The sequence below is a fragment of the Poecilia latipinna genome, unplaced genomic scaffold, assembly GCF_001443285.1.
Source record: "Poecilia latipinna isolate Pla-1442-1.1 unplaced genomic scaffold, P_latipinna-1.0 Scaffold1240, whole genome shotgun sequence".
Taxonomy (NCBI): Eukaryota; Metazoa; Chordata; class Actinopteri; order Cyprinodontiformes; family Poeciliidae; genus Poecilia; species Poecilia latipinna.
Genome location: NW_015113856.1, coordinates 199,900 through 209,554, shown reverse-complemented (window position 1 = coordinate 209,554; position 9,655 = coordinate 199,900). Strand labels below are relative to the sequence as shown.

Here is a 9,655-nt window from a genome sequence, read left to right as displayed (position 1 = left end):
TGCTCAGTGTTCAGATCTGAAATAATACTCTGATGGTTGTTTTTCTTGATTGATTTACTTAGCTACATGGTGCTCTCTATGTATAAATTTGTAAATGCCTGCTCCTAGTGGTCAGCTGTGTGAATTGTAATCTGTCTAAATGCCAGATGGCCTTCAGATGTTTCTGTCACCATTTAAAAAGGAAGGAAAAAAACAGCCAAAGACAGAAAAATCTTCAGTTAATGTGGTTCCTGCTCAGGCGCAGTGAGAGTGGGAACTCTCCTGAATTGGCTTACCATAACATAGTGAAATGAACCACACTAAATCTAAAATATATCTAGTATATATGTTTGCCTTCCAATTCAAACAAGATCAGCAAGGATAATGCTGTCCTTTATTAACTTAGTGGTTAAATGTTTTCTTTTATTAGCTCCATATATTGTGTTACAATCTCTGTCTAGAAGATGGATGGTTTTAAACCACGAGTTTCTGACAGAAGAACAGTCTTTGGAAACACAACCCTATAAAATAGAATTGCCATAAATTCATATGGTGATGATGATGTGTCATATGGAACAGCAGAGTCTGTCTTCCTGTTGTTGTAAACAGAAAAGTACTTTTAACTATTTCCATACTTTTTGAGAGCAGACACATTAATATGTTGAATGTGCTGCTGTTTTCTGGCAAAACAAAAGAAAGGGATGAGCACTGTCACTTTTCCTTCTACACCGTCTATACAGGAAGCGTGGGCAGTGTGACAGTAAAGAGGCAAACAGAGAAAACGTTCTCTCAAGTTTAAGCCCTTTTGACCCAGGATTATAAAATGATTGAATGCTATTATTTCTAACTAAAATGCACACTTCAGTAATTGTGACCTCATGAATGCTAATGTGCTTAGCATTCAGAAGTAAAGTGAATGACTTTAATCATGGAGATGGAAACCCAGCTAACAGGAAGTTAGAATCAGTGTACAACAGAGACTGATCAGGCTCAGCGCTCTGATGGGAATGTTTTCTTGACTGAACAGGTTACCTCTCCAATGTGTGACTAATTAACAGGTTCATTTGCCACCAACTGGCCAGGAGTGTGAACTGTAATATCTCAAAATAACAGTCAAAGGTTACGTTCACACTGCAGCCTGAAGTGACCCAAATCTGATATTTGTTTTCCCCTTTTGTCTGTATCTGATCTTTTCATGACTGTCTGAACAACACAGATCAGATTTTTACAAATGCGACTCCACTATCACTTGGATATGTGTTAATAAGTCCAATAACTATCTGAGCTTTTCAAATGTGACCTGTGTCTGTAGGACCAGGTCGCATTCATTCAAAGATGGAAAATATTTGGTTAATGAGACCTACAGTCTACACTGAGAGTTTATGACTGTGTCGGAGGACAGAATCATTATTGCACTTTTCTACTGTTTCAGCTGGACTGACAGGCTCAGCATCTATTTTCTTCACTTGGGACAGAAAGACAGGGAACAGTCCTAGGGGACATCAACAGTACTTTCAAGGTATTCCATTCCTCTCTCTTTAGCATCACACAGACCTACAACGAGACCTTTATTTTTATTTCTAATATAGTTTAGATGATTATGCCAGTTTAGGTGTATGTGAGAGGCTGGGGTCCACTTTAGTATAAATGGTGTGAACACCAGTATACTGAGGAATTTTCTTATAGAGTTAATATTTTTGCACAGCTATAAAATTTACTACAAATATATTTTTTTTAATTTATTTCAAGCTCAGACTGTTCTAAGCTTCAATCTTGTGTTTCTTGGTTATTTCCAATAAATAAATATGTTGTAAAGGAAATAATAATGAATATATTTTGATTATAAAAGTATTTATGTTGATGTTGTCCTGTGTATGGGTGTTCATAATTTGCTGCTTGTCTGTACAGTTACTATGCTGGGTTTAGAGAAAGTACTATTACACTGAGGTAAGTAAAACTAACTCCACAACACAAGATATGTAAAACAAAAAACAAAAAAGCAAAAATAGAACTGTGCCCTCTTACATAGTTCAGATGAATATACTGAGCTAAAATTTAAAACCTAGATTAGAGTCTGTGTTTTCATAAACACAAACTGAAGACTTCAGAGTTGCTGGCTCGAGATGCTAAAATGTAAATAAATAAATCAAAACTAAGAACAGATTTTTCTGAAGGGAAAATGCATTTTAGAACAGGACTGTTGCTGCTGCAGTCCCTCCTTGTCCAGTCAGAACCATTCAGATGTGTTCTGTTTTGTAATGCATTCTGTTTTTCCTTCAAGCTTTATGAAGACTGAAGGGTGATATTTGTGTCACTCTTTGTAAAAGTCACCATCAGCCACTTGGGACAGCGGCTGGGCAACAAATGTCATCCAGTGACAAAACATAAAGACAGATCCCAGTCTTAAGTGATCATTTTCATGACCATCACTACAAGGTCGTAGAGGTCAAAGTGTATGTGATGAGTCCACCCTGCTCTGTAATTTATGCCACCGAAGCGACGGGGTTAAAACATGCAGCGGCATACAGAAGGACAATAAGTTCTTCTCCGCAGAAAGATAATGATTCCTGATTGCCAGCTCCTCCTGTCAGGAGAAATGTAAACATTTTAACTGAAAGCAGTTTTGAGGCAGCAGGTAAAAGCATATTTCTTCAGATTCTTTCCATTTCTTTAGTATCAGGAAGCGGTTGGGTGGACAAGTCCAACTGTTGTTCAGATTTTATTTTCAGCATGGCCATATGCTCCCTCTACATGTTTTGTAAATTGTGATTTATAGTTTGAAGTGATCAGATCAGCTCAGTGGGTCATTGAGGTCATGAGCTTGTTTCAGCTCATCATTGGTTTGCTGCGTTCTTCTCCAGCAGGTTGGGAGGAGACGTCTGTCAGCCATGTTCACCTCTCTCCAGAGATATCCAGTCAGATTCATGTCTGGAGTCTGGCTTGGCCATTTCAGGACGTTCACAGATTGGTTCCAAAGATACAGTGGAGCTGGTGTGCTACATATGTCATGGCTAAACGTTAGCGCTTGGGTAGAATCAGAGAACACACCTCAAGGAAGCAATTGTTTAGCCAAGGGACTGAAATGTGGTTATGTGATAAATTGAGTTGTATCAAAGGGTTTTGCTGCTTTTTCTGAGAATTATTTAATCTGTTAATATGAGTTCTTTTAACCAGCCTGGTTTGGTAGGAGTCTTTGATGTACTTGGAGAAATTCAGAGATCATAAATTGTTGTAGGATATAGTGAGAGGTGGAAAGACAAATTAAATAATGCTCTGACTTTTACTGGTCAGTATGGTGATACTGAAAATGCAGCTGTGTTAGAGGATACACATTCTTCATTACTCTGCATATCCTGTGCCCGTGGTACACTCAACTCTATATTTAGCAGTGAGTACTCTACAGTTTGTGAAGTTTAGTTTGGACAGGAAACACAGATAACTCAGGAGGCGTTATCTGTGGAGAGAACTCCCCTCTTACTAAGCATGTACTGAAAGTGTCTCATAAAACCGAGGAGATCGACTTGGATAAACACCTGGAACACAGCCTTGACGCTTCTTCCTGCAACCATTTACACCTTGTAGTATGTCACTGAAATACTTTGCGTTACTGTCAGTACGTAATTCAGAAGTGACAACAATGACTATTATGTTCATTTATAGGTTTCGTCTTTTCGGACCCAACTCTTTTGGTTCTGCCACAACCTTAAATCAATCCATACCTGCTTGAAAATCAAGGATTTCAAGTTAGTTTCTATACTCTATACTCTACTCATTGTCCACTGTAAAGGAATGGAGTTTTGACTCCAGTGAAAATATCTACCAGAGGGAGCAGAAAGCTGATCAGGAGCCATAATCTGTCATGTTTCATAAAGGTCCCACACATGGATCAGAACATTAATAAATGGAAATAAATAATAAATGATTCAAAGGTGAGATTTGAGCATCTTTATAATTCACAAAAGCATTTAATAGCAAAGTAAGCCTATGTGCAGTGGATTATGTACTTAGGTAGGAAGAATTAAAAAGGCAGCATGGTACATGGAGATGATGGGACAAATGAACCAGCATGCATCATGGTGTTAAAGAGATCAGATGGATGGATAGGTCAGTGATTGTATTAGTTGTCCTAACAACAACTTTAAGAACCAAGAAGTCACTAAATCCTTCCTCAGAATTAAAGAGAATTTTCAGATGAGTGGTGGAGAATCTTCTAATTCAGAAATCCAGCGTTCTTCTACAAAATCATAACAGACTGTCCAGGATGACTAAGAACCTATAAAATATGACCAGATGTGCTCTTACATGGGTAATAGAATCACCAACCTTTTTTTTTTTTTTTAAAGCAGTGAGTTTTACGAAATCTGTAGAAGATGTGAAACTATTCAGATTTAAACTCATCTGGTTCCAATCTCAATGCCTCCATCACGTTTTAAATGTTCATTGATTTTTATCTATAGAGCACTTTGTCACAGCTACTGTTGTTATTATTGCGCTTTATAAATACAGCAGCAGCAGTTGTTGTATGGGTACAGAGATGCTGCTGTAATAAAAAGCAAAGCCGAAAGGATTGTTTGCAACTTGATCAGGACCAGATGCTGTGGGAACCCCAGGTGTTGCTCTCTGTACCCTGGATGATCAGAGCTGCTTTGGCGGACTAAAGGAAGCATGACCTCCAGCACCACCAGAGCTGTACTGAGGAAGCGTCACACATAATTCACATTTCATTCTTCACCATGCCAGTGTCTCTGGGTAGGCGTTTAAAAGGAGGTTGATATTGTGTTTGATGAAGAATTTCTCTGTTGATTGGTTCATAGATTTGGGATAATTATCCCACCAAACTGTCAACCTAATTTAATTTGAGATTAATTGGAATTATGCTCAGAGTACATTATGACATCTTGGTGACCATTTTTCAAACATTTGCAGCAACAATTATACAATTGCAAAAAGCTAAATTCATTTTTTGGACTTTTTGCACATCTTTACCAGGGGTGTTGACAAAGTTGCCTACATCTGCATTTTATTTCTTTGCCTGGCCAGTGACTTTGAATCCCTTCTGAATTAAATTGCATAAGAGTGGACAAGTCATCTGTTAGGCTCAGTTTCCACTAGCACCTACTCAGCTCAAGTCAAATAAGTTGAATAAGTTAACTCTAGCACACTGTGTTAAAAAAGAAAATAATAATAATTCTTCAAGATTCCATATTGTTTTGCCTGTTTGCCACACCTACATATTTCAGAACAAAAATATATGTATACAAAAGAAAACCTCAGAAAACAAAAAACAGCTACTTTTGAAAATCCAAGAAGTAAGGTAATCTTGATATTGTTCATGCTAACTATATTAATCGCATTAAACACTAAAGACATTGTAAAGTTCAAAATGTCAGCTGTCTTTGGTTTAAAGTAGTCGTAATAACCTGTTTCACAGAAAATGTTTCCTCACAGGAGCCACAGGACGTCACCTCTGCTTCTAGTAGAAGTAATTACTGACTCTTCATGACAGAATTACTAAAAAAAATAAAAAAAAACAATGTTTTTCCATCATACTATTTTCACAACTATAGGTTGTTTTAATAAAATAATCTATTTCCAACCTGTTTTGGTGGGCTGCTGTCCAGGTCACTCTCATCAATGGTTGCCAGATCTGACTCATAATTTTCAGTCCAAACACAATGTAAAAACTTCCCAACTCCAAGAAACCCAGCCAGAATTCAAATCCCTGTTGATGTGATCTCAAACTCCTCAAGGGTCCATATCCTGCAATATATTAAATATTACAACATATATATTACAATATTATTGTAATCCTCAAATCACAACATTTTTATGTTGTCTCTTGTTCTGACCTGAACTATTTCCCAGTGAGACTGCAAAGGACTTGAGTCTTGGTAAACAAGGAGACTTGTATTTGTCATGTCGCTATGTCATTTTAAATGATAAAATTAGTGAGATTTCAGTTGTTTGATGCTATTTCATAGGGACACTTCATTAACCAATATTAGTCAATGATGATGTGACAGATTCAAGACATTTCAAAACAAAATAAAATGAGTGCAAGGACAAGGCATTTTATAAGAATTCACAAGTTTTGGGTATTTCCGCCACACGACAATTACAAGAGAATTTTCTAATATACACTTCCTAAAAACCTGCCAAATGTTTTGACAAGCAGTCCAAATTTTAACAACCCACCTAAAACTGTTTGTCCAGGCCCAACGGGTTCCAAAGAAGCCCAGTTGGGCAGAAACCCGCCCAATCTGGCAACACTGCTCTCATTTTTATTGCTTACAAGAAAGAAAACCTGATCTTTGGAAAGTTGTTATGTGGAAACTGACTTTTACTTTTTTAGGTAAGTGTGAAGAAATATGTCTTCAAACAGAGTGCAGGCTGGGTAACTGATCCATATTCTGGTTACCAATTAGCCAGATAAAATGGTCTTTCATTGTATAAAGAGTAGAACAGCAGGAAATTATAGTACTCATTATAATCAGGATAAGCATGCCAGTTTAGATGTTTCTACTAAACGAACCTGGTGTTTATTACATGCTTTACTTTTCAATCACTGCTGACAGCTAATAAAGAAATGTGAGACATTTTGTTTTAGCTTATTCTCACTGTATCTCACTAACTAGAGCTGAAGTAAAAAAAAACACACAAAAAAAACAATCTATAAATATGAGAATAACAATATCTAATACCTTGTCATGAAACATAACTGGACTCATAGCACACATTAAATATGTAATAGTCACCATATTTTAGCAGAAGCAAAGTAATAGTTGCTCTTGTTTTAAACAAAAGCCATTTGATCATGTTTAACACGTTTTGTCTCAACCATCTGTGGTATTTTACTCCATTAACGCCTATACTGTGGGAATCTTGCATCGCCCTTTGGTTAACAGTAAAAAACAATTAACTGTAAAAACATAATCAGTGCATTGTCTGTCATTGCAGTTTTTAATTTGGTATGTAGAAAAAAATATAACCATTTCATATAATAGATGAAATGGCTGTATGCTTACAGCCATCATTTTCCATGGTTTCTATTTTCTGAAAAATAAAAATATCCTCTGATTGAACAGAAGTGATGAATTATTTCCCTCCTTTCTTCTGCTATCTCAGATTTGACCCTTTTTAGGCTAAAAAAAATTATACTTTAGCAAACCTAAAGAGATTAACAGCACTTATATGCAGCCCTTAAACATAACGCTATCTGCACACACATGAATGAGAAGAGGCAGTGGAGGTGTTGTAGTGGTTTACATCATCCGTCAACAGAAAGGTCCCCGCCTTGTGGCTGTGATCGTCTCATTGAAATGTCCAGGTCCAAATAAAAGAATCTCATTTCCTGCCCAGCAGCATGCAGCGGTAACATTCCTGGAACATCCAGCTGCAGTCTGACATGGACACAGCTGCCTTCATGCCTCTTTTACTGCCGCATGCATTTGATGCATTGGCCGCTCCTTCAAAACTACAGACTGTGTAATAAGGAGCAGAAAGAGGCTTTCATCAGAGGTAAACTGATGAGAATAAGAACAATCACCTGCCAGACACTGCGTTCCTATTCACCCAATCTAATGTAGTTGGAACTGAAGCTTGGCAAACAACGTCACGCAGCCCTTCATTTAAAAAATGACTAATTTCTTAAAATCTGCTCTACAGAGACACACTTCCAGCTGCAAACTGCATTTGAAATCAGGTTTGCTGCCTTATAAAAATTTTCCTTCAATTCGTCGTAAGAAAACACAAATTATAACATCTTATTTAAATAATATTTGCACGTTTCTGGATGGGTCGTATCGGACGCTGCCGCCCTCCTAGGTGCGCTTTGCCGAATAAGAATCGTCAAGAAACTGCGGATAAAGCAAGGTGGAAGTTAAAATTATGCAAAGGCAACGTGTTGTTTCCGATGCTAATTAGCGCCGAATACATGCGGTTGCTTTGCTGTTTTTGGATAATTAGTTGACAAGAAACAGAATGTTGTATTATTAAGGAGGTACAAAAATAAAAATGATTTTTTTTTTTCAATGGAGTCCGGTCCGCTCATTCCCACGAAAACATCACGTATCAGACTCGAATTGCCTACCCAAAATAAAAGCCTTTAGTTGCCCAGGTGAAACGCGAGCTAAATGCAAAAATGCCAAGTTGATTAAAAACATACATCAGATTTAGAAACATGCAATGTCATCAGATCAGATTCGGGCTTCAGTAAAGAATTCTTCAAGCATCTGAGAAGCCACAGAGAACAGCAAAGCAGAGACAGACAAGAAGCAACAGGCGACACAAGACCGCTCACCTGCTGACAGGCTCTAACAGCTGAGGCAAAACGCTCTTCTTCACATGGATGTTCAGAAAGCTGCGATGGCAGCCTTGCGCTTCAGGTGTCCTCCACCTCCTCATGAAGAAGTAGCACGGCGCTTTCGCATCTTTTAGTCCATACCTCACACTATGAAACACCGCATCGGACTGAATGGCAAGACAGGGAGGGGTTCGTTCATGAAGTCACCGTATGACAAAGACAACCAGGCTGAGCTTTCAGCAGAAGCAGCTGTCACGACGGAACACCCAAGGTGCTCTTAAATCCAGTAAATTCAAAATGACAGTGTCAACAATAACAGGCCAAAAAAGCACTGATTTAGTTCACAGTGGGTTTAGGGTAGAATCAATCAGCATGTGGCACTTCTCACATGAATCTCTTTGATAAGATATTTTGGTTTCCACAGAAGAGGACACTTGGTCCAATCCTGAAACACTTGAAATACCATATGATCAGACTCATCATGTTCTGTTTACTTATAGAGGACTTTTGATCTTAGCTTACTTAAAGTGATTTCGCTACATTTGTTTCTGCACAGCAGTACAATCGAGTTCAGGCCCAGACTGCCATTACGCCATGACAGCACTTTGTTTTGGATCATGTTGTGGTTGATTAGCTGCTGTGTTTGGCATTATATTTTGTTATAAATGATTTTTTTCTGTTGAAAAGAAAACTGGATGACACTCAAGATTCCTTTGGGCCAATCATCAGCCAGCTGCTGTGCTTGACAGATGGTTTGAAGTGTGTGGTTTTGGTTTTCTGCAAACTGGATTCTGTACATTATTGTCAAGTGTGTCTACTTTGGTCTCATCTGTCCAAAGGATATTGTTTTCCATCCATATGTAAGTTTTCATGCCATTTTTTTAAGACAGAAACTCCTTCATCCTGTTAATTGTCTAACTGTGCTGTGATGTACATTTTAACATGCTCACTTTATGTTGCCTACTTTAAGAAAAAAAAAAACACAGAAAAACAAATGTAGTTTTCTGACTGGTAGTAGTTTACAGTCTCAGACAAAGAAGTCAATCAAAAGTGATTATTATTAATCTGTGATTCCATTTTTACAACAAATGAAAACAACACCTTAATTTCTCCTTTTGTTCTTGTAACGATGTCTGAAGATGTTTCTATCATAATACAACACTCTGCTTATCATGATGCTCAGTAAGGCTTTGGCAACTCTGTTAGATGTTCCCTGTGTTTCAGCTGAACTGTTCATTTGTCACAACTGCATCCGTGAAAACATCATTAGCACAAGATGAGTTGATATTCCAGAGTGAGAGGACCAAACCCTGCTGCAGCTCACATCATTTAGTGCTTCTCCACTGATGTTAAAAGGCAGATAATAGCAGCCGA

The 9,655-nt window shown here is 37.8% G+C and overlaps 1 protein-coding gene across 1 annotated transcript in view; it reads right to left on the bottom strand.

The window, feature by feature from the left end:
• The window catches only part of lrrc3b (leucine rich repeat containing 3B), a 23,572-nt gene extending 14,932 nt beyond the window's left edge, over positions 1 to 8,640 (bottom strand). The window contains exon 1 of the mRNA XM_015054233.1: positions 8,279 to 8,640. The gene's annotated coding sequence lies outside the window, so the exon portion shown is untranslated. The remainder of the gene's footprint in view (positions 1 to 8,278) is intronic.
• Positions 8,641 to 9,655: the final 1,015 nt, after the last annotated feature.